Source organism: Drosophila albomicans, chromosome X (genome assembly GCF_009650485.2).
Source record: "Drosophila albomicans strain 15112-1751.03 chromosome X, ASM965048v2, whole genome shotgun sequence".
NCBI lineage: Eukaryota > Metazoa > Arthropoda > Insecta > Diptera > Drosophilidae > Drosophila > Drosophila albomicans.
Window position 1 is genome coordinate 1,780,001 of NC_047627.2, and position 25,964 is coordinate 1,805,964.

Genomic DNA, 25,964 nt, shown 5'->3' on the forward strand with positions numbered 1-25,964 from the left:
TTCTGCCTGTTACATACATTCCTGCACTCACAAAGTCATAATACCCTTTAACTTTATTGGGTAGCGGGTATTAAAAAAGATGGAAGGTAAAGAAAAATCTGCAGCATACTCGTACTCGTAGCTAAACGAAAATTGCAAACATTTTTCAATGGCGATTGGAGGACAGCGGCGGCGAGCTGAACGGCACTCAACTTGGCAGTTTGTGCTATTTTAGCCCCGGCAAAAGTTTACCGAAGTTAATTAGATGCATTGCATCCCAATGCCGGTCCCACCGGCATCATTAGCCGTTTCCCGAAAACAAACAAACAACAAACACGCAGCAAGAGAGAGAAAGATGGAGAAAGAGAGTGAGAGAGAGAAAGATAACAAGTCTTGAGGCGTATATAAAAGGGTTTTGTATTTATTTGGATTTTTGTTTTTTTTCCTCTCTCTATTATAGTATAGTATTTGTCTGTTCTTGGAAACACGCATCGATCATGGTCATTTGGAGCAAACCACACGATTTCGTTAGCACTTCCAATTTTCATTTCATGCCATTTCTAATGGGCAACATCGACGCTTAGCGGCATTAACTACAAGTCATTATTATTGTCTGGGGCATTCATTCGGCTCGTGACTCTCAAGTCACAAAACGAAAGAGCTCTCTTCACTTCCTAACTGACTGACTGACTATACTCAAAAGGCACCTATTCCAATTCCAATTTCAATTCCAATTTGTATTTCGGCTTCTTGTTCTTCTTGTTGCTCTTGCTGTTGTTGCTGTTGTTGGGGGAGGGCGTTAATACGTATACGCACAGACGACGGGTGCACTCATGTGTGATTGTTTCTGAGTAAGTGGGAGTGTATATGACACATATAGACACACACACACACGCACACACACTCTCGCAAACAGCAGAAAGCCAACCACTAGAGTGTTGCTTACACCGCTGTTCAACTGCTTTGTTATCATCTTGTTTTTTGCTAACAAAATAAATAATATTCGAGAATTTTGTTTTTACTATTCTTTAGAAGTATAATAATTTTGTTTAAGATCTTTTATTTTGCAACAAAATAAATGATATAAATATTAAAATTTATTCCTTTTTCTTTATGAATTCAATAAATTATGTTTATTTGTTTATTTTCTATAAAACAAAACAATTGATAAAAGTAATAAATTACATGAAGCATAAGACAATAAATAATAGATACATAAATTTAAAAATATAATATTCCTTTTTTTCCATAAATTCAATGAATTATGTTTTTATTATGAAGAATACACAAAATATAATGCAATTACTTTTTATTTTTTAAGAATTTATTTTTATACTTTTTCGTCATTTACAATCTAAATGTTATAATTTTTTTTTGATTTAAACATTTCTTTTATGTTAAAAAAACGAAGTATTTTTAGTTGTTTTCACACAACTTTATCCAGTAATTATTCTTTTGTATAAAACAAGACAATTGATAATAATAATAACAATAATTATGAAGATTACATATAAATTTAAAACATTTTTTATTTACGAATTTATTTTTGTATTATTATTTAATTACTGATAGTTTTTAAGCATTTTTTTATTATAATAACTTAAGTTTTTCATTTACTTATGATATAAAACAATAGAAAAAATTCCAAATGCTAGTAATAGCGATGAGATTAAATATTTTTAAGATACGTTTTTTAAGTTATAAAAAACATACTGATACTAATAATAACACAAAATTAAAATATAATTTCTTAAAATTTTATAGGATTATATTTAATTTTCTTAATTTATAAGAATTAAAAATTCATCTTTGCAATTTTATTTTATTATTACTCTTCACATAAACAAAAATAATTAAAAAATTATCAATTATAAAGGAAACAAAAGATTGCAACTTATTTTTTTTTGTATTAAAAATATTTAAACGATTCACAAAAAATTAAAAAATTTGTCCCGGAATTACTAATAATTTACGTTTATTGTTTGAAAGCTTTTATTGCTTGCATATTTCGAATATGATAATAAAAATACACACGAAATAAAGTTAGTGTAGGCAAATGTAATTCAAAGTGTTTCTTTTGAGCTGACAAGCATTGTGGCGAGTCTTGTAATATGCTCACATGGAGGTCGCCACCTCATCTGATTGTGTGCGACACGAACCTCTAGGGAAATTAAAGATACATTAAATGCCGCAGGCAAACGGAGCGTGCATATGCATATGTGTATGTGTCTGTGTGTGTGTGTGTGTGTGTGTGTGTCTCGATGTATGCGTGTGTGTGTGTGTGTGCACAGTTTTGTCGTTAGACCTGAGGCCATGCAGTTGCTGTTGCTGCTTTCAAGTTTTTATGCTGTCGACTCCTGTGGGGCACTCGGGTCGTATGCTTAATTTTTGTTGCTGCACTAATCGCTGTATACGAAGTAGGAAGCTGTGACTTCTTTGTTGCTTCCCTCTACCAGCTGGCCGTAAATTCAACTAATTAAATTATCGACAATTGCCAACAACAAAAGTAAAAGCAACAACGACAATAATCAGAAGCATAAATTTGCGAAAAATAATAAAATAAAATTTGGTCGGCGAGCAAAGTTTAATGAAAGTTGTGTGTTGCCTGGTTTTAATGAAGAGCTTTTCGGCCATAAATAGAACATAATTTTCTATTATATGATTGTGTGTGTGTGTGTGTAAGCGTGCGTCCGAAACTGTCGCCAAAATAACATCAACGACAACGACAACAGCAACAGCAACAGCAATAACAACAACAATGCAAAACGAAAACAAAAACAAAAACAAAAACAGAACGCAAAATATTATATTGCGCACAAGTTTTATGTTTTAATATTTAATTAAAATTTTGTGTAACGTTTTGTTAATGAATTCCTATTTGACGCGCCCATTGCACGTGTCGCGGCCCGGCCGCAGGGCTCAACGTCCATCCGGTGACCCAGCACCCCGCACCCCGCACCCCTCTACCCCATCAGCAGTTCGTCCTTGGACGTCCTGGCTGCTGTAGCTGCTGCGACTTGTTTGTCGGCCACTTTTGGGCACTTTGCTTGTTGTGTACCCAAAGGAATGGCAAATTTATGAAATGATTTTAATTAGCTCGACGTCGCCGTCATCGTTGTTGTTGTTGTTGTTGATGCTGTTGGCCGAAACGTTTTTCTGTTTTGTTTTCGCTGTTTGTGGGGGCCTCTGCATTTGTCCAATTTTATACCATTTTAATATCTGCATAGAATAGGACCAACCAGAAAAAAGAACAAAAACAAAAATAAAAATAAAAATGAAGGTAGCAAAGTTTTCGGCGCTCCGGAAGCAGGAAATCTGCCATTGAAAAGCATCAAACAAACAACGGCAAACAGCAACAAAAGTTTCATTTGTGGCAAACTCTAAAGCTGCAAATGTCGCTTGCTTGGGCATTAATTCATTTTTGTTCTTGTTCTTGTTCTCATTCTTGTTTTTTTTCTCTGTTATTGTGAGGGGAAGTGAGGGCATTTTTGTATAGTAGATAGAAGGCGTGCCACATGACAGCTAAACAAGCGCATTAAAAGTTATGACTGCCATGCTTGTCAAAGGTTTGTTGTATCCTGTGCCCATAAAATGTGCTTGCTGCCTGCTCCGCTCGACAAAAGTTGGCAAATTTTACATTAACTTCCAGTCAGTCAACAGGATCAGAACATAAAGTGAAAATCTGTGTAGATAAAGCTGCCTGAGAAATGGAATATTAGATACAAACATACACCCACACACGTACAGAGAGAGAGAGAGAGAGAGACTGACAATATGTTTCAACAACTTCACACCGCACGCATACAAAGTCTAGCTTTGTGATATCTGCACACAAACAGCATATAAAAGTCAGATTACTTTGTTAATTTATCTCATTAAAAGATAGAGTGCTAAGCTACACTTCTGGGAGGTCACAACGGATACGTTTTACAACGAAAATTATTGGGCAAGTTCGTGAGATTAAAGACGCGATGTGCATTTTTGATTAATTTAATATCAACCATAAAAAGATCTTGAAATGCGCATGAAATATTTTTAGAATTTAAAATTTGTTTTTACTGGAGATGACAATAAAAATAATTCCATTTTTACAATATTATAAAAGTTTAACCTTTGTTAATACATTTGGTATATCCATATACTACACCATTTAAAGTTATACCATAAAGTTGTATTCCTTAAATATACCAAATGAATGTACTAAAAATATAAAATATACCGAAGGCTCTATTCGGTATATCGATAAGGTACAACAGTATTATCCATTAAATATACCAAAATACCGAAGGATATATTTGGTTTGTTGATATACTGAAACATACCAAATATACACTATACTATCAATTAAAAAAATATACCAAATTAATAAATTGAAATATACTAAAATAAGTCGAATATTATATTTGGTATATTAATATACTACTAAAGTGTAAATATACCAAAAAGTGGAAAATATACCGGATTGCCAAACAAAGTAGATGAGACCCGACTGCATCATGTGAACCTGGCTATATCATCTCTTCCTTCGACACTGATCAGAAATATATATACTTTATGGGGTCGAAGATAACTCCTTCTGCCTATCACATATTGCTGGAGCGCCATAGTTATAATATTCTTCGACCCTTGTTGAAATGAGTATGAAATAATTTTTGAACTTAAAGTTCGTTTTTAGTTGAGTTGCTAATACAAATAATTTTGTTTTTCATTATAAAAGTTTAATAAATTTATTTACTAAAGCGTATTCTGAATGAAGACTCAACTGTCTTTCCCTTTCCTTCTCTATCTCGCTCCCTCTCTCCCTCTCTCTCTGCCTTTTTGTAACGCTCCCAAAATACCAAATGAACGACGCCGGAAAAAAGGCTCGGGCTTTAAAAACAGTTGCTGCGTATTAAAAAGTTAGCGGAGTTTTTGTTGTTGTTGAACACTTTTATATGAATAATGGAAGTGAAATGTGAAAAAAAAACCACAAGCCGGCCAACTGGATTTTGGTTGGTAGAACTGCCTCAACTGCTAATTGCAAGTTAAAAGTTGCTCATTAAGCAGACAGCAAACAGCAAACAGCAGGCATTGCATTGCAGCTAAATACAATCAAATCAGTCGTTTCCGCTTTGCAAATTATGCGACTTCCGGTCGACACTCGGCCTCGGCTCGTGTTTCACTTAGTTTTCTTGATTTGATTTGCTGTTGTTGTTGCTGTTGCTTCCGCTTCGAAGGGACTGCAATGGGAATTCAAGAGTCAGGGACTAAACTTGCATGCGTGATATTGATGCGATGAATGCGATTTTCACAGTCATTAAATTAACGTTTATATTTTTTTGTTACATTTTTATTTACGCCATTTTTTTTCGTTTGTTATTATTTTAGTTTGTAGTTTTTTTTTTGGGCTCGTTGGGGTCACCTGTCCGGCTGTGGGCATATTTTGCATGTGTGTGTGTGTGTGTGAGTGCAGTTACAGTTATCTTTTAACAAGCAAACGAGCCATGAAACGCTGCACAGATATAGAGACAGAGAGAGAGAGAGAGAGAGAGAGAGAGAGAGAGAGAGAGGCGGCGACGTCTGTGGGACGTGCTTCAAACTGAGGCAGTTACGACTAACGGCTGTGTCCGTGTCCGTGCCTGAGCCCCAGCTCGTGCTTTGCCGAGCTCTGCTGTTATTTAGTGTTGCATACTTTTTGGGGAGTTTACGTTAGGGATTTATTTGCATTTACACTGGCCTGCCCTTCCCCAGCAATCAGCTAGCTGGATGGCTAGCTGGCTAGCTGGCTGGTAGTTTGGTAGTTTGGATCTCGTACTCGAGCGGGCTGCACTTTATTTTGCAAATAGTTTTGCCGCAATCTGTGTCTCGTTCTCTGGGCTGCGAGTGTCGCGTTGCAAATTTATGAACTTTTGCTCACACACACACACACACACGGGTATACGTAGATATTTTAATTTTTCTACACGTGTGCGCAAATCTAAACGTTTCCACCGCTCTTATTCCCTTTCACTCTCTTAGCTCTTTGTGTGTGTGTATGTGTGTGTGTGTGTGTGCATGATGCATGACTATGTAAATAGACATTTTTACACTCTGACAACAGTTTTCGTACATTATAAACTGTGGTGTTTTCATATTTCTCCCATTTGTTCATCATGTTATGCTGCCGCTGCTTGTTGAACATTTTTTGTGTTTTGCATTATTGTTCTTATTATTCAGATTGTTGTTGATGTTCTTGTTGTCGTAGTTGTTGTTGTTGTTGTTGGGCCACTGCCGTTGTTATCCTTCTCTATTCTTTATTATTTTATTTATTTTGTGTGTAGTTTGTCGTACAAATTTCTGTTGTGCACCTTTTGCGTTTTGCATAATTTTATTTGTTAACTTTTAAATCGTTGCTGCCTCATTCGCTATCTCCGTTGAGACTCAGCATACCTGATAAGTTATGAGAATTATAGTAGCCAAAATATACATATGCCTCACTGAACACCACCGAAATAACTACAACACTTTTTACAGCACGATAAATCACAGTCCCTTCTTATGTAAGTAATCGTGTGTATGATTAATCACACGGTTTGTAACATAATGTTGATTTGCTTCACTTGGGACTCGAAGCGGTCTATTGTTTTTGCAAATTATTTCTATTTCTCATAAAAAGTAAAAGTAGAAAAGCTACAGTCAAGTGATTTGGAATAACAACAATTAAAGGAAAACATTGCGGTATTATTCCTTAAATACACCAAATTAATCTAAAAAAAATATTGAAATATATTTTCCATTATACTGGGTATATAAATATAACATATTATAACATTCACATATAGAATTATTTCAAAAATATACCAAATTAATATACTAAAAATAATAAAATATAAATATGACTATACCTTATATATAAATATACTACAACATTCACATTATACCATACATAATTATTTCTGAAATATACTGAAATATACCGAAGTACCAGAAAAATATACCGAAGGCTAAATTTAAAATATCGATATACAATAAGATTTAAAATTTTCCATAAAATATTATTCCAAAAATATGCCAAATGATTGTTATAAAAATACTAAAATTCGCAGAAGGCTACATTTGGTATATTGATGTACTACAACATTCAATGTATACTATACAGTATTTTTCCTAAAACATACCAATTAATATAATGAAAAAATACAAGAGTATACCGTAGTCTATACTTGTTATATCGGAATCTAATACATTTTAAATATACCACAAAGTGTAAACTATACCAAATTGTTAACCAAAGTATGAAGATAAAACCCGTCTGCAGCAGACGAACTTGGCAAACATATATTGCCTCGATTTTTTAACATATATATATTTTTGGGTCCGAAGGTGACTCCTTCTGCTTGTTACAGGTGATAATGCCTTTCTACTTTGCGAGTAGCGAGTATAAATTGTTTTTTTTTTCGAAGATATGTATATTTTACGCAAACCTGTAAAGATTGGGGCAAAAAAAAACTTAAAACCGACAAGTTAATGTTTGATGAACTAGAAACAAATCACAAAAATCAATAAATAAATAAATAATGCGCGGAAATATTATAGAAATATTTCAAATTGTTATTTGTTTTGGTGAGCTCACCAAATAGAAAATATTGTGATAAATAAATAATTTAGCAGTGTTGAACGCACTTGAAATTTAAAACAAAAATGTGGTACGGACAAGTGACTTTTAGTGACTGTAACATTTGATGTGCATGTGTGCGTGTGTGCGGTGTGCGGTTAACCACATAATTATGTAATTAACGTTGATTGGTGCACATTAATGGATAAATTGGGCCATTGAATTTGGCAGTTTTGGTGGCCATCAAAATTGGAAATTGGTTAATCAAATTTGAAATTGTTGTCGCTTATTGTATTCCGTCCATCAATTAAATATTTATGGTCGTACAGCGGATATTTGCCATTTGCCAAAAACAGTCAATCTTCGCCTCCATCCTCACACACACACACACACACACACATACACACACACTCACGCACATACGTGTGATTGTGCTAACGGCATATTAAACGCTCAGGTGGTAAAATGTATTTTAAACATATACATAATTGATGAATTGCGGTCGAAAATTTAGTGTGTAGTCAGCGCAGCTGAGTTGGCGCACAGAATTCTGTCGCTGTGCTTAAAAATATTTATATTAATAAATTAAATGCAAATTCTGCATACAAACGAGCGCATCAGCATGCATTTTTTATATATTTTCAACAGCAATTTTGAATGCATTTTTATAAAGTACCCCCCAAAGCTTGCAAACAAACCCAGCTCACGGATATGCTGTGTGTGTTTGTGTATAACTGTATAAATATGTATGTATATAGAAATGATATGGAAAAAGCGCACATAAATTACTTTTATATTTTGTCGCTATTTTTATATTGCCAACACTTGTGCGGAAATTGCGCGATGAAACGACGCGTCGCAATACCAAAGCAACACCAAAGAAATTGCTCACTCTCTGCCTCGGTGCTCGCCTGCCTGGATATGCATTTTTGTAGCCAAACGGTAACACAACACACACACACACACACACAGTAATTCACACAGTACTGAATATAACACAACAGAACTAACAACAACAGCAGCTCTTGGTGTAGCATCCGCTCATAGCTGGAGTTACACGGCGTATACGCGATATTTACGAGAGATACGCAGCAAATGGCAGCGTTGCGAATGCGCCATATTTCAGCTTGCAACAAGCAAAACAAAGAATACAACACACACAGCATAAAACGAAGAGACAAAATAAAAATCAGCAATAAAAATATCAACAAGAATAACAAGAGAAGCAGCAAGAAAAATGGAACGAATTAACTAAATTATGCATCTTTTGGCTCTTAAAGTGTCCACTCGATCTGCACTAGAGTTACAATTTATTTCACGTTCATTGCCAGTTGACAGGCGAGTGTGAATGAGTAACGGCAGATCTGCAGTGATAGCAGCGACCATGACGTAGACGCCCCCTTTGTTGTATTTTATTTTTGTTCCAGAGAAGCTAGTCATAATAACCATAATAATGGAAAATTTACATGATTTTTTAACTTTGAAATACTTTTCAAAATCTTATTACGTAACCTGAACACAGCATACATTTAATATACTTCATATCCTAAATATACTATATATACTTCATATATTTCATACTTTTTATGTATTATCTATTCTTTATTTATTAAATATACTACAAATGTTTCATTCGCCAAATATACTGCGTATAATTTCTGTACTAAATATAATGCGAATTCTTCATTCCCTTAATATAAAAATATATCATTTATATTTAATATTCAAAATATACTATGAATACTTCATATACCACTAATACTGCGTTTAGTTCATACTTAAAATATAATTTGTATACTACTTTGTTCATCTAATATGCTGCATATATTTTATACACTTCGTTTGCTAAAATTAACAACCACTAATACTGCGGACACTTCATATACTAAATATATTGCAAATATACTTTAAGTACAAAATATACTACGTGTACTACGTTTATTAAATGTACTGCGTGTACTTTATATACCAAATATACTGCCTATATATCATGTATTGAGTGTGCACTATGGACATGCATTAAATATATTACCTATACTTAATACATTTAGTATATTTCATATACTAAATGTACTGTAAATACCCTAAATATACCATGAAAACGTCGTATACTAAGTATGCTCCATATATACTGCATATATACTTCATATATCGAATATATTTCATATAATTTATGCACTTCGCTTACTTTATATAATAAATATACTGTGTATCCTTTATAAACATACATATGTACATATGTATCACTTATACTGAGTGGACTTTATATATTCATACATATACTATGTACATGCATTAAATATACTTCTGATATACAGTTGTATATTTAATATACTAACTATACTGCAAATACTTCATACTTTTGATATACATCGTATACTAAATATGCTACACTTAATACATAAAATGTACTTCATATACTATATATTATATATAAAACATACTGCATATATTCCATTCTCCAAATGTATTGTACTTTATACACTTCGTGTACTTTATACGCTCCATATACTAAGTATACTTTTGTATACTTCATATACTAAATATACTGTAAATACTTGATGCCTACTACGTATACTTTATATATTTTGTATATTTCGTATACTAAATATACCTCAAACACTTGCATACATACGTCGTATACCAAGTATGCCACACTTCATACATAAAATATACTGCATATAATTCATATATAAAATATACTTCATTCACCAAATATACTGCGAATATGCGCCAGTATCATTGATATCAGTGCAGTATATTTGTATTGAAAACATTGTCTGAATAGCGAACTGATTATTAATTAATACAAACAATAATTTGTGTAACCCATTGAGCAGTTGGAGTTTATTTTGATTATTAATTGAATATCATAAAAAGCAACTCGAGAGTTTGCTAAGCGGGAATTACTTACACACGTACATACGACTGTGAATATGTAAATTAAATAACGAAATTAACGCAAAAAACAGTTGTATAAAAGTTGCTTCACGTTAAAAATAACAAATGAAATGCTGGAATAACAAGTGCGTGATGTGGATGGAGAAGAAAAAACACAAAAAGCGCATTACAAGTGAACGAAAATATATTGCTGGACATATAAAGAGGCGTTACAATAACAAACATGTGGAATATACAAATAATATTCTGCATCTCATCCCAGCTTTTTTTTTTTTTGCCGTTTGTTGTTCTTGTTGTTGTTGTTGTTGTTGTTGTTGGAGTTGCAAAAACTCCAACAAAATTGTCAAACAAGGAAAATTCTGCTCAATTATAAAAGGGAATGTGGGCTGCACATGAAATGAGAATATCAAGAAAGGGTCAACAAAAAAAATCAAATTAAATTAAAATGTAACAAAATTTTAGCAACACATTTACTTTCCTTTAAAAAGTAAACCATTTTGTGCATAGTTTAGTAAGTCCATGACATATAAAATTTTGTGACCAACACTAAAAATGGTAAAATAAAATCCTCCATATAACGTTGCACGACATTTAGTTATCCTTTTCATTTCAAGCTAAACTGAAACTGATTTTTGGCATTAATATTTGAAAATTATTTGCAAACTCTTAACGATGGTCTTATTTTATTTTTGTGTTGGGCGCAAAATGAATTTACATTTCGTATTTTGGACAGCATTTAAGGGAATTGAACAACATGCTCTGGCAAGTGAGTAATTACTATAGAAAGCGATGTGGAGAGGAGTCGGGGGAGGGGATGAGTTGAAAAACATAGCAAGCATAAGCCATAAAATGTTGTCGTGCTCAATACCCAATTTCGTATTATATAAAAACTTTACAGCATTCTTTACCACCTATAAAATGGTGACCCAGAAAAATTGGCATTTATTTGTTGTTGTTGTTGTTGTTGTCGGTTTTTTTTTCGTTCGTTTCGTTTTGCGTAGCACAAAATGTCACAGTCAATAAAAAGGGCAACTTATCGTTTTAGGGTTATCCGTTATCAGTTATTAAATTTAATAACTTAAGTCCATGCATGAGCTGCCGAGTCGCGACGAGTTGGAGTTGCAGAGAGAGAGAGAGAGAGAGAGAGAGAGAGAGAGAGAGAGTGAGAATTGGAGATGCCTCGCAATGTGGCACGAGATGGCCAACACGTTTTTACCCTTTTGGGTATAGAGTGTAAAAAGAACGTTTCGAAAATTGCATGCCTCGAAACATTTTTGTGTACTTGATACAGAGCTGTTGTCATTTGCCCCAAACACACATACACAGATGCAAAGGGAAAGGGAGTGGAGGAGAAGAGTGGCAGAGAGTGAAGAGTCGAGGATAACTGTATACAGTTGTAGCCATCGCATTTTGCATTCCTAGCAGGCAAATGAACTCACTTGAATAATCGTCTCTTTGGGAGTTATCTCGCACTTTAAATACGTTGGCGAATTTTAATGAAAACGTCCTTTCAGCGCCAGATAAATTATTCAAAAGTTTGTGCCACTGCCACAGCCACAGCTCTGGTTGCCTTTTGTTGTTGTTGTTGTTTTCGCTGCTTCTTGTTACCTGTAAGTTGTTGTTGTTGCTGTTGTCGCAGCATTTTCCGTTTTATTTGTTGTTGGCTATTCTTATTTTGCACCTTTTGCGTTGAAAGTTCGTTGGTCGCCCCAGCACTGGAGCTTCAAGAGCCGTCAACATCGTCCTGCCTCTCCGTCTCCGCCTCCGTCTTCATCTTCGCTCCTCTCCTCTTTCTCGTTCTCGTTGTTACTCACTATTGTTACTGGCAACACTTCCATTGCAGCTTTGAAGTGATGCCGTTGCTGTTGTTGTTTATCCCTGCTTGCTCAGTTCGCTGGCAGTTTCGAGTGGCTGTTGCCAGGCAAAGCTGAGATCCTCTGCATTTTGTTTTGTCAGGGTAAACGTAACAATTTCAAGTATTCTAGCGCTGCAATACTACAGTTGATGAGATTTCCAACAGCGACAGCAAATCAAATGAAAAACTAGGTTTCAGTAGGCGAGCTTCTTTCACAGCAGCAGCAACAGCCCTTACAATTAATCTCAATTAGCTGAGCTCAGCCTTTAGTTAAGGGGCTTTAATGACGCAACTAGCTGAGACTGTTACCACATCATTTATTTCTTGAATATCGTAGGCTGATTGAAGTTCAAATTAGAGCTTTCAGTATTACTAAACACAGATTATTTGAATTACTTTCTTGGGATGTCTTTAAATTATGCCAATCTTCAACTACTGAAGAAAGCATTAAGCTTGAGTCGGGTTTTTGTTACTTGCGTTGAGTAATTGGTATATTTTGTATTCTATTTTGGTATATTTTAGGCGCCATTATTATATGACTAGATGCGACTGTTCCCATATTATTTATTTCTTGAATATTGTAGGCCGATTGAAATTCAAATTAGAGCTTTCAGTATTACTAAACACAGATTATTTGGATTACTTTCTCGGGATGTCTTTAAATTATGTCAATCTTCAACTATTGAAGACAACTTAAAGCTTCAGTCGGGTCTTAGTTGCTTTCGTTGATAAACTGGTATATTTTGTACTCTCTGGTATATTTTAATCGTAAAAGCAAATTCAAATACCAAATATAGAGTATAGCAACAAGCTGAGACTTGGGATGTATTCAATTTATGTCAATCTTAAGCTTAAAGCTTCATTTGTTGCTGCAGTCGAATCTTAGATGCTTTCGATGAAAACCTCGTATATTTTAAACGTAATAGTATATTAATATACCAAATACAGTCTTCGGTGAGTTTTAGAATTTTTTTTAGTATTTTAATTAATGACGTACTTTTAACTTAAAAATGTATTAATATATAAAATATAGCCTGTGACGTATTTTAGTATTTTTGTGGTATTTTAATTTAGTATATTTTAATACTAATTTCACACAGTTTTATTTTAATTAAAAATAGAGGGTAGAGGGTATCAGATACTCGACTGTAGCTGTCACAATTGTTTTTGTCTACTTTATTCTGCTGTCTTCAAGCTTCATTGAAAAAGGTGCCTTCAATGCTTTAACCATTTGTAATTTGAAGTATTCACAAGCATATTCCTCAATATGGTTCACAGTTGTTAACAGAATGTTCGGTCTTGGTTTTACACACAATTTATAACTTAAGTTGGAACCTTAACTAGCTAAACTATTTGTATTCATCAGCTGGCTTACCCAGCTGGCTTTACTCTGCTGGGATTTTGGCCCATGCTGTTGAAAGCATTCTCATGCCATTAGGCACTCCATTAAACGTACGCTGCTGCTCCAAAGTGCTTCTCCAAATGTGGCCTTAAAGCCACAACTTTGCATCGTTTCGGCAACGGCATTTAACACTTTGCCAACAGCTTTATTTTTTTGCACTCCACTTTTAAAACATTTCCAAATTTGAATCTATAAATTTTAAATTACTTGCATGTGGTAAAAATCTTTGCAGTGCTGAGTAAAAACCGCAATGGCATTTTCGTTTTGTCACCAAACCTCAACTCAACTGAACTGACCTGACCACTGTCTGACCATCATCCATGCCCTCCATCCTCTATTCACACTAGTCCACTAGTACTCCCCTCCCAACACACACTTCCCACACTCAACCTGTCTGCTATTAGCTCTGCTGTTGCTATTAGTGTGTGCTTGTCTGTCCATGTATGCTCTCGCTTTTCTCTCGCATTTTCACACTCCATTTTATGTGTGGCACTTGAAAACGGAACTTGGTTTTTATGTACGTACACACGACGATATTTTAACCTAACTTTCAAGGAGACATTACAATTATTCTGTAAAGCTTTCTAGTGCCAAAAAGGGGTTAACCATTTAAAATAATCTAAAAAAAGATGGTAAAAACTCTGAAGAGCTCCAAGCTGTTGACACTACGTGGAAACAGTTTATTTCACAAAAAAAGAAAAACAGGTAAAAAAGCTACAGTCTTAAATTTGAGAGGCCCGCTAGATTCTATAAGAGCAAAATTCCAAATTTGTCTTAAATATATACAATAAATATACTAAAAAAATACTGAAATTAAGTCTATATTTGGTATTAAATATGCTGAAAAATACTGATATGAGGTCAATATTTGGTATATCGATATGAGGTGTTATTTTTAGAATATACCTAAATAATATATTGAAATAGTATATTATTCATAAAATATACCGAATTATTATACTGAAATAAAGTCAATATTAGTTGCACCAAAATGCGTTATTATTCGTAAATATACCACAATAATATACTTAAAATACTGAAATGAAGTCTATATTCGGTATTAAATATGCTGAAAAATACTGATATGAGGTCAATATTTGGTATATCGATATGAGGTGTTATTTTTAGAATATACCTAAATAATATATTGAAATAGTATATTATTCATAAAATATACCGAATTATTATACTGAAATAAAGTCAATATTAGTTGCACCAAAATGCGTTATTATTCGTAAATATACCACAATAATATACTTAAAATACTGAAATGAAGTCTATATTTGGTATATTGATCAAAAATATACCATAGAGTATAAAAAATACCATAGACGAACACAAATTTATCGTCTCGGGGGTATAAAAAGAAGAAGGATAAACAAAATATGATTTACATTTAAAGGATTCAACAATCATTTGCAAAGAATTTATATTGAGCTATGTTAAATCTAATCTCTAATTGATTGCAACACTCACGAACATGGTTCAAGGTTTGTGTTTGGTTTATTTATATGAATTATGAGAACTTTTCTGTACTTGCAGTAGCTCGAAATGAATTGAGAATGCGATTGCATAAAGTATAAAATATAAATGTATCCAGTCACTGGCTGACGAAGTAAGTGACGGGCAATTGACAGCTGAGGCGTGGCCAAAGTAGCCATGGGGAAATTATGGGCCAATCGATACTATGGCAGCATTAAGGAAAAGCGCACAAGATGAAGGCTCAGAGGTGGCTGAGTGGCAAAAGTAACAACGGAAAGGCAGCAGAAAGTAGCTGGAAAAACTATCAGAAAATATTGTAACGAGGAGCAGCGAGACGCACACACACACACACACACACACACACACACACACACACACACACACATATTCACATTTCGAGGCTGACAAATTGGCAGGCGGGTATATTTTTTGATTAAGCATTCCCCAGACACGAATTAAATCAATAACTTTCGGAATAGCGACAGCCCAAGGCAAATACTAAGCGGCAAAAATACGAATCGACGAATCGAGCGTTCGGTTTCGGTTTCGGTTTGGCAGATTGCCCGTTGGCAAACAAATTGAATTCAAAACTTTTGGGCATCTACAAAGCCGACAGCGTAGTGCCACAATAAAAAAGAAAACAAAAAAGCCCTCGCCATATCTATGCATGTATGTACATATATATGTGGAGAAAAGGTTAGACAGAGTTTCGTGTGATGGGCGTGGCTGCGTATCAATAAACGTAATGAAACGTAATTTGAATGCCACTCAAGAGTGGCCAGCAGCAGCACTTGCTGTGGCAAGTTCAGGTGCACGGTGCGATTGGCTGCTTGCCACTAGTCCAATTTAACCAACCCCAGTCCATTTGGTCAACTGGGATGAACAGCAGCAGCATCAGCAGCAGCGGCAGCGGCAGCAAATCGTGTGCAAATTGAGCTGCCTGGGATAAAATTAACTGCTTGACCGCATACCGGAGCCAGAGAGTGCCTCCAGTCGATTTATAGCCCGGATAATGCAGGCGACTTACGCGTGCTCAAATTATGCAGCGACTGCATTAAAAAAAAAATACGAAAAAATACGTACTAAGAAGAAGAAGAACACACACAAAATAAACGCTGAATCGAGCGGGCAGACAGCTGAGCACAAAGGCATTAAATGTCGAACAGATGGCACCAATTTGTAGCCGAAAATGTAGCCAGACACACGCCCATGCCAAGGTTCCGAAGGCAATCGAAATGAGTATCCATAAAGAACAAATGAATGCGAGAAGGTTAAGCAGTTGCAACAGAAAGAGAGAGAGAGAGACACAGAGGGAGCAGGCGAGAAAAGGAAAGAGTAAGTAATGCGAGTTGAGGTAAACATCGGTGTTTACTGCCCATGAATACTATAAGTGAATTGCTTAAACTTCTTTCCAGAGCAGCAGAGCTGCTTTGCTAATGAATACTGTGAATACGATACGAAAAAGTAAAAATATAATTATATATAATCTATATTATTATTTAATTATTAAATGTGTTTTAGAAGTTCTTTCCACAATGAGAAACGTGGCCAGAACAACTTTTACCTTCAAGATAATTGGAAATCTTTTTTTTTCAGGACTATTGAAAGTGAAATGCTTTAATGTTTTTCTTTTAATCAGCGCTGCTCTTGAAGAAAAAATACTGGGATGAATATTAATTTATGTAACAAAATTTTCCAACATTCTTAATTATTATTTGTGTTAAAGAAGTTCATTCTAAAGTTAGAATACGAATAATTTGAAGCATCTTTTGGAAGCACTGCAAGTGGATGCTTCACTATGAGAATATAAAACTATATAATTATAACAGCAAATCAAGTATATCAGTATATTTTACTATTTAGTATATTTGAGTATTTTTAGTATTTAATTTCGGTATATTTTAAGAGTAATACCGAGTTTTTATTAAACATATACAACGTCATCCATTATATTTCAGCATTTTTCCAGTATATTTTAAGAGTAATACCGAGTTTTTATTAAAATATGTAATGTCATTTAGTATATTTCAGTATTCTTTCAGTATATATGATTTCGGTATATTTTATTTCAAGACTAATACTGTTTTTTTGCCTTTATTGAAAATAGGTTGCGTTATTTAGTATATTTGAATATTTTTGTGGTATATTTTATGATGAATATCGCACTGTTTTTCTTTTATTGAAAAAACGTTCAATTCGTAGTTATTATTTTTATATATTTATTAGCTATATTTGTGAAGTTATTTTAGGCAGAAAAGGAAACACTGTAAGCGCAATATTTTAACTTCTTATACAACGGATTTGCTCTTTATGTTGCTGATAAATACTATAAACACAAGAAATGTGTTAAGACTTAATGTAAGCATAATAAAAGAATATCCACATCATAGTTGAAAGTTATTCAAGCGAAACAGCTGCTTTATTTGGGCCTAATTAAAACTGGATTAACGGCACACACTATGCGTATACTCGATATTTATGGCAATTGAAAGACAAAATGAAAGTCGCCCCATTAACACTTACCATTTCACTTACATGCTGAAGTGAATGTGACTACGACGAGTCCGTATTCGCATTCGCATTCGCATTCGCATTCGTTTTCGTTGTCTTGCATAAGTAGCTTCATCAATCAGACCAATGAGTAGTTGTTCAACACACTCGCAGGCTGCTGCTGCTGCCACAAAGAACATACATGAAATGGGAATTAAGTGTTATAAGAAAATATCGAGCTACGGCCGGAGAGAAACTTCAAGGCATCGTCGGAGTCAGACATGGACATGGCTATGGACAAGGACATGGACATGTTTCTAGACCCAAAGCGACCTGAGTACGGCCATGTAATGTAATGTAATGCGCGTGCTGCCAGCGAAAATAACACGCAAAAAAAAAAAAAAAAAAAAATAGAAGAAGGAAGGAAAAATATGAAGCATCAGCTTGGATAGCACACAGTGCACATTTGGGGCGGGGATCATCTCAAAAGGATGGCCAAAAATGAAGACGGCGAACGGGAGGAATGGAAGCGAGGAAGCGAAGTACTTGAACATTGGCAACAAAAGCCAAAAGTGGCGAACGCGCGCTCTTGGCTAAGTGAGAAAAAACATTTGTGCAGACAGAGTGCGAAACAGAGTGCGAAGAGAAGAGGCGAATGTGTGCCTATCGATGGGGTCAAAGTTTGGCGAGGTCAGTGAGTCAGTGAGTGAATGAGTGCGCATAGAGTGAGTAAGTGAGTGTGTGAGTATGTGTGTGTGTGCTCAACACGTTCAATATTTTATGGTGTCGCTTACAGGCATTGAACGGCGCAAAACAGACAGGGCACAAGGCAACTTACGATGCGAAAAGGGCTCAAACGCAAGCATGGCTAAGAGGGCCAACAACCGACAGTCGACAGTCGACAGACAACAGAGGACAGAGGACAGACCAAGAGCCGGACTTGGGGCTGGCGGGTCAACAACTGAAAAGCTGGTATGTTGAGGCCAAATTCGTGCGGCCGCTCAAATAACGCAGCTCTTGAAATTAATACGAAAAAAAAAACACAGAAAAAATAAAAGGCCGGGCAACAAAGTGCAGTCTCTAGAAATTGTTCTGAATTCGACTGCAGATCCAAGTGAGAGAGAGAGAGAGAGAGAGGAAGTTCTTTGGCCACATCCATCGATGGGTCCTTGATTGCTGTGGCAAGTGCGACGCAGGTGCTGGAGGTGGAAAAGAGGCTGCTGGTCAATTGAAACGGTTCAAAGAACGCTTTACCCTTGCTACACACATACACACACACACCACGAATATCATTTGGCCGATTCTCTTTCTTTCCGTCATTCTCGCTCTTTCATATCTTTTCTTTTTTCTCCCCCCCTTTTTATTGACGCGGCCATATAAATTTTACTCTGGCAAATGGTTTTTATTGGCAACACAGCGCAGCGCAGAGCAAAGTTGAGTACAGTCCACAGACACCACAGGCCTCAAAACCTGTGTGTGTGTGTGTGGTGCCCCCCTTTATCCCGCAGGCTGAAGCTCGTTGCCGAAGTTCAATTGCTGCCAATTGCTGCCCAACCGCCGAACCGAGCCGGGCTCAAAAAGGTTAAATTTGGAAAATTGGTACGTGATTGGATTCAAAGCGCAAAATAAGTGCGTCAGTTGGTTCGAGTTCGAGTTTGAGTTCGTTCGCCCATTTCACTTATGAAATGAAAGCACGAAAAAAAAAAACAACATTATATAACATAAAATGAAAATAACGAGCAAGAAGGGAATCTTGTCAAAATCGTTGGCTTTATACTCAAAAAGTCAAAGTGATTTTGTTAAGGCTCTAGATATTAGGAAATAATGTAGAAAAGTTCGTAAATATTATATAGAATAACTTACCCTTAAACATATTTTTATTAATATTAATAATTTCTGAAGCTTGTTTTAAAGTTAATGCGAAAGGGCAGCTGAATTAATTAAATTTTATTTAATGTTTAACCTTTCCAGAGGCTCTGATCAATGTTTTAAATCTCGGAATAAATCCCAGCTACACACACATAACAATCACAATTGAGAAAAGGTGGAAGGGTTGAGAGAGGGAGTGGGGAAAACGTAGTGAGAGAATTGTAGCATAGTATTTTTTTTTTTTTGGCACACCAGTCGCTCGATTTGTAATAAGAAATGTGTTTTTTATTTTGTGGTTTGAAAAATTAGAACTTTTGCCAACAGCAAACAGCAAAACGATGGCGGCGTCTACAAATAGTACATGGCAAGGGCCCAACAGTCACCCAACACACACACACAGACACACACACATGGACACATATATATGTACATACATGAATGGTTATGTTTGTGCTTGGGCCAGCATAGTTTGTGGTTGATGGCCTGCCCATAAAATGGCCATTTGTTTTGCTTTTTTGTGATGCCAAAGTTGAATTACACTCAGAGAGAGAGAGAGAGAGAGAGAGGACAGAGATAAAGGAGGGCGTGCACAATGGGAGGAGGGGGTTGGAGGGGTGATAAAGTAAAGCCAAAGTCAGCTAATAACTGGGCATTGGTCTTTGCCAATGGTTGTGACAGCGGCATGTTGTCAACATGTTTGCCAATCAACGGAAGATGAAGGCGCTCTGCCCTCTGCTCTCTGCTTGTCAACGTTACGTATGTGCAATATGTCAACATACCATAGCATAAGTATGGTATATAGCTGAATTGATAAGTGCAAATGCAAAATTTAATCCAACATATGATTTGATTTGTGCTTTTACGAGCCCATCAAGTATACGAGTACTGTATTTTCTTGAGCACATCAAACACAGCTGCTACCGTTAGTATTTCAATGCTTTGGTTGAATGGCTGGTATTGAATGATATACTATATTTTTAATGTAGTAGTATATCAATATACCAAAAATACATTTGGGTGCATTTCAGTATTTCTTCTGAAAATCTGGAATAATGCTATAGTATATTTTGAATGTGTGAATACATCAGTTTATCAAATATACATTTGGATGTATTTCATTATTTTTTCGATACATCAGATAATACAACATGCATAGCACAAGTATGGTATACTAGTATAACTGATCTGGTAAAAGCAAATTTCGAATACGATATATACCATATTTTTAATGTAGTATCAGTATACCAAATATAAATTTGGGTATATTTCAGTATATTTCTGAAAATACTATATATTTTATACAATGTAGTATATTAATATACTAAATGTACATTTAGGTGAATCTTAGTATTTTTTAGTATATCTATTTGGTATATTTATGCGATAATGCCGCACAGTTTTACGATTATTCAAATAAAGTGGTGAGCAAACTCGACTGTCACATAACACAAAGCGAGAAACCACAACATAACATTCGCTCGTGAATATTTAATTTTCCGATGTATTTAATTCAGTCATCAGTCTGTTTTGTTAATGTTGAATATAATGGAAATGCGATAAGACCAAAATCTAATGATAATCCATTAACAATTAAGAGTCGATTACAATTGCTTTCGGCGCTTTTGTCAAAATTCTGTTGCTTTTAATTAAAAAGTCATCGGAATATTTTTGTTGTCATTATTGAGTAAGCGTTTAACATACATATTTATATGTGCATCAACATATTTGTCATAAATTGAACGTATTATTTTTGTATATGTCCACAGGCATGCGTCAATTTTCCTTTTTGCTAGTATTATACTCTCCACAAAGGACAATTTTATTGTTTGCTAAAACTTTCAAAAATGTGTTGACCAAAATGATTTAATCAAAATGCATATTGAAATTCATTTATGTTATTTATTCAATTACCCAATTTTGTTTTTTTGCACTTAGTTTGATTATTGGTTTTCAGTTTAATTAATATTCAAAACACACAAAAAAGTGTGAAGAATAATTTTGAAATAAAGCAAAATTCAAATTCAACACGATTAACTAATAAAAATAAAAACATAGGGCATCTGCTTGTCATTAACTCTTTGTGACGTTAATGTTATATTCCTATATAGTATTTTTTCTTGTTATCGATGTCATAATTAATTGGTGTTTATTCTACAGCCTCGATAGTGCCACGATTTATGAATTATGGTTGCCATTTAAAATGTGGCAACAAATTTAATTTTTTGCATATATTTTTTATTCACTCTTTTTTTTCTTGCCCTTATTACGTTTTTATAATAATATAATTGACCCTAATTAGATGAATAAATTAATTGATGGCGTGCAAATTGTGGATTATATGTGTAATAAAAAAATGTATTAAATAACATAACATAATCGGAAAACATTTAGCGTCTATGCATATATATTTTTGAATTCAATTAGATGTGGCAATGATTTAATTAGATTTAGAATTGGATTGACAGATTGCTCGCAAATTCTAAATAATTCAATTTTCGTAAGCAAATCAGTTTAATTTAATCTGTACCTTCACTACATCAAATGTATGTCATACTTGTATTTAAGTTTGTTCTACAAATTATTAATGCAAATATTTCGATGTCGCAGAGCTGAATGTAATTTGAGTTAATGGACGTTTGACTTGTGGTATTCCCAAAAAAAGTTTGATGCATATTGTAATGGGATTTTGGATTATGAATTGACAGCTAGGATATAGGAAGAGAAGAGCGAGCGAAATAAATTTGCTTGAAGTGGGTCTTCATTCAAAGTGCAGCGAGGCGTTTCAATAAAATATCATTAAATCAGGGCAACAACAAAAAGAAAAAAAAATCAGCTCACAAATGCATTTCATTTCAAAATCATGACCTGGCTACCAGTAGTAACTGTTAACCAGTAACAGTAGCAGCAGCGACAACTACAACAACTTGCTTGGCATTCAGAGTATTACAAATTACAAGTTGTGCTGTCTGTGTGTTGGGAGAATCGCAGCTCTTCGGTGCAGCACAGGACAGCACAGCACAGCACAGCACAAAAAGCAGCCAGCAGAACTTTTGACGAGCGCCAAAGAGGAGGGCATAAAAATCAGTCAGGGCTGGAGCAGCGGTGCTGCAGGGGTGCAAAGTGGTTGGTGTTGTGGGGCCAACAATTGCAATCTGTGGCGTTTCAACAACGCTTAATGTTGCCTACAACCGCAATGTCAGCCATTTATCATTCAGTCGAGCCAAAACGACGAGATGAGGCTGAGTCAGTGGCTGAGGCGGAGGCAGCGAGCACTCACGAACTGACGGAGTGGCTCACTGACTGACTGACTGACGGACAGACTGACTTGCAGACTGACAGCACAACCCACTAAAACAGGGAATCGCGGCACAATGAAGATGCTGCCTCTGCTTCTGTCTCCGTCTCCGTCTCTTTCGCTCCCTAACAGTTAAAAATCAAAATTGCCCTTATGAACTGGTTGCATAGTAAAAAAAGTAAATACGATTAGCCGTGATCCATGAGCCAGGCATAGGAAAATTAAATTGAAACAGATTCTTATGCTATATATTTTTGTAGTCGCTTGTCTTAAGTTAGAAGGTCATTAAACATTTGGGCCTACAGCAAATATATGGCCGAGTCCTATTTGTTTGGGTTGCAAATCTGGTACTATATTAATATATAAAATACAACCTTCAGAATATTTTAGTATTTTATCTTACATATACACCAAATGTAAAAATATACTAAATATAAAAATATACTATTTTATTTTTTAGTATATAAAATAGGTATATTTTAAGAATGTGCCAATGGTTTATTGCTAAAGAAAACGCGAAAATATAGCGACTGCTATTTTTGATATATTTTAAGAATGAGCGGTATTATTCTTTAAATATACCAAATGTAAATACCAACAATATACTAAAGAATACTATTTATTGTAAATGAGTAGCAGGTATAATATCTCTCTGTTGAGCACTTTAGACTGTAGATGTACTAAATATAGTTTTCGAAATATTTTGGTATGTTATCGGTATATTAATTTGGTATATTTTAAGATTGTGTAGTTTGTTTATTCTCATAAAAATATATCGACTGCCATTTTTGGTATATTTTAAGAAGGTGATGTATTTATAATATACTAAAATACGGTATTTATTTGAAATCAGTAACAGGTGTCTCACAGTCGTCACTATCTTTCTTACTTATTATTGTTTTTTTTTATTGCATTTATAAATTGCGTACTTGTAAAATTGTATTTTATGCCGAGTGGCATTCACTTACCTAAAGCGAGAATACAATTTGTACGCTGCCTTCACGATGATCTACTCAAGTGTCTGCAATGAGAGAGAGAGAGAGAGAGAAAAGAGAAAGAAAAGCGTTGCAATTAGATTGACGTTAAGAATTGTGTGGCGCATGATGAAAATGATTTCACATTAAATGTCTGGCTTATTGAGATTGCACTATTTTTCGATGAATTGTGAATTGTGTGTGTAAAGCGGAAAGCGTATTAACTTTAAGTGATGCCATTGATTCGCTTAGCAATGCAATCGCAAATGAAATGCGTGCTTGTTGCATTTAAATAATGCTCATTAATGTTTAAACAAAAATGCAATATCAACGATGCGACTGTCAAATAGCAAACAGCTTTTGTGGCCATTTAATTTGTTTTAAGCCACCAACCAACCAGCATTGAGTATTGTCTCTGTTTGAATCTGTGTATGTGTGTGTGTGTGTGTGTGTGTAGAAATGTAATTGAGTGCACATACATGTGTGTGTGTGTGTGTGCAGCATGCAATTTACTGATTAATTTAAGCGCTCTAGTAATGCATAAATTAATGTTTAATAACAGTTGCGGGCTGCCAACTCGTCTGCCGGCAGCATCCAGCACTCGACAATTCCGACAATGGCCTGCTACGCATCCATGCAGACAGACAGAGAGGGAGAGAGAGAGAGAGAGGAGAGAGAGGGAGAGGGAGTCAAGCGGCTTCCTGTATAATGAATGTGGCACACACATACACACACACATGCATACATACGCAAGTAATCAGGCATAAAGCGTCTCACACTTAGTTAGACGATCGTATCAATATGTCTATGTGGATTTGAAATTATTCGATGTGTTTCAGCTGCTAAAATACAAATACACACACACACACTCACACACACTTCTGCTATCTCTGATTGTGATTGCGGTTGAGTCTACGTGTTTGTGTGTGTGTGTGTGCGATTCTCTTTCTCTGCATTTGACTATGCTTTGGCCCTAATGCAGGCTCTGCTTTGCCATTGGCTGCTAAATCACTTAGGTGGAAGCTGACTCTGTGACTGCATTTGTCAGCTGTTGTTTCTGTTATTGCTGTTATTGTTGGCTAATTTGCTGCCAATGCAATTGCTTTGTTTTATTTACGAGTCTTCTCTCTCTCCCCTCTCTCTCTATCTCTCTCTCTCTCTCTCTCTCTCTCTCTCTCTTCCTCGCATATCTCGTATTACAAATGTTTGCCCATTGTTTTGTCGCCAGTGTCTCAGTTACTACTTCCTATACAATTGCTTTATGAATAACAAAACACACACACGCACCTACATATAGACACACATACAGACATAGATGACATGTGCTAATTGTGTTGGAATTGTATATAGATTGATGCCCTTTGGTAACGGTAGTTAGCTCTGCCTTCATTATACCAAAATTTTGCAAATTGCCAGAGCGACATTTAAATTAGTTTCGCTATCAAAAAGCGCATAATAATAATGCAAATTTCCTATTAAGATTACATATAATAAATTGTATCATAATAAGATTCGCACAGAGTCAACCTAATTGTTGTTATATGAAAAATTTAAGAAGAATCAGTTGAACATTTAAAATAAATATGAGATTCCTAATTTATTTATTTTTATTTGTTGCTTCATATAATAGTTTCGCTTTCAAAAAGCGCAAAATTATGGTGAAAATGTGATATTACATCGAAAGTGATATATAGTAAGTAGCTTCATTATAACATTTTCAAAGAGTCCAACTCAATAGCTATTCCATATTCATTACTTAAGGCATATTTTTACAATCTACCATAATCTTTGGTATAGTTTTTATTATTTTTGCGGCATATTAATTTAGTAAATTTTTAGAAAAAACACGGCACTACATTGGTATCATTAAAAATAGGTAGCGAGTGTATTCCAGTCGATCACACTCGACTGTAGCTTTCTTACTTATTATTTGGTCGATTACTTATAACTTGACTTGACATTAGCTATTAAAATGTATGCACAACTAATTGAATATGAGTTATGTATGTATATCATATATAAGTTGTTGTTAACTTACTTAAAACATATTTTGCAGTTAATGGTGTACGATAAATCTATCATTCATAATTTCTTAATTTATTTTTTTGTCGCTTATAAATTTCCAACAATAATTTTTCTATCAA

The 25,964-nt window shown here is 34.8% G+C and overlaps 1 protein-coding gene across 3 annotated transcripts in view; it reads right to left on the reverse strand.

Moving 5' to 3' along the window:
- LOC117568057 (uncharacterized) overlaps positions 1-25,964 on the reverse strand; it is a 138,490-nt gene that overhangs the window by 64,600 nt on the left and 47,926 nt on the right. For all 3 annotated transcript variants that reach the window (XM_034248535.2, XM_034248452.2, XM_034248615.2), the window contains one exon: positions 23,815-23,867. The gene's annotated coding sequence lies outside the window, so the exon portion shown is untranslated. The remainder of the gene's footprint in view (positions 1-23,814; positions 23,868-25,964) is intronic.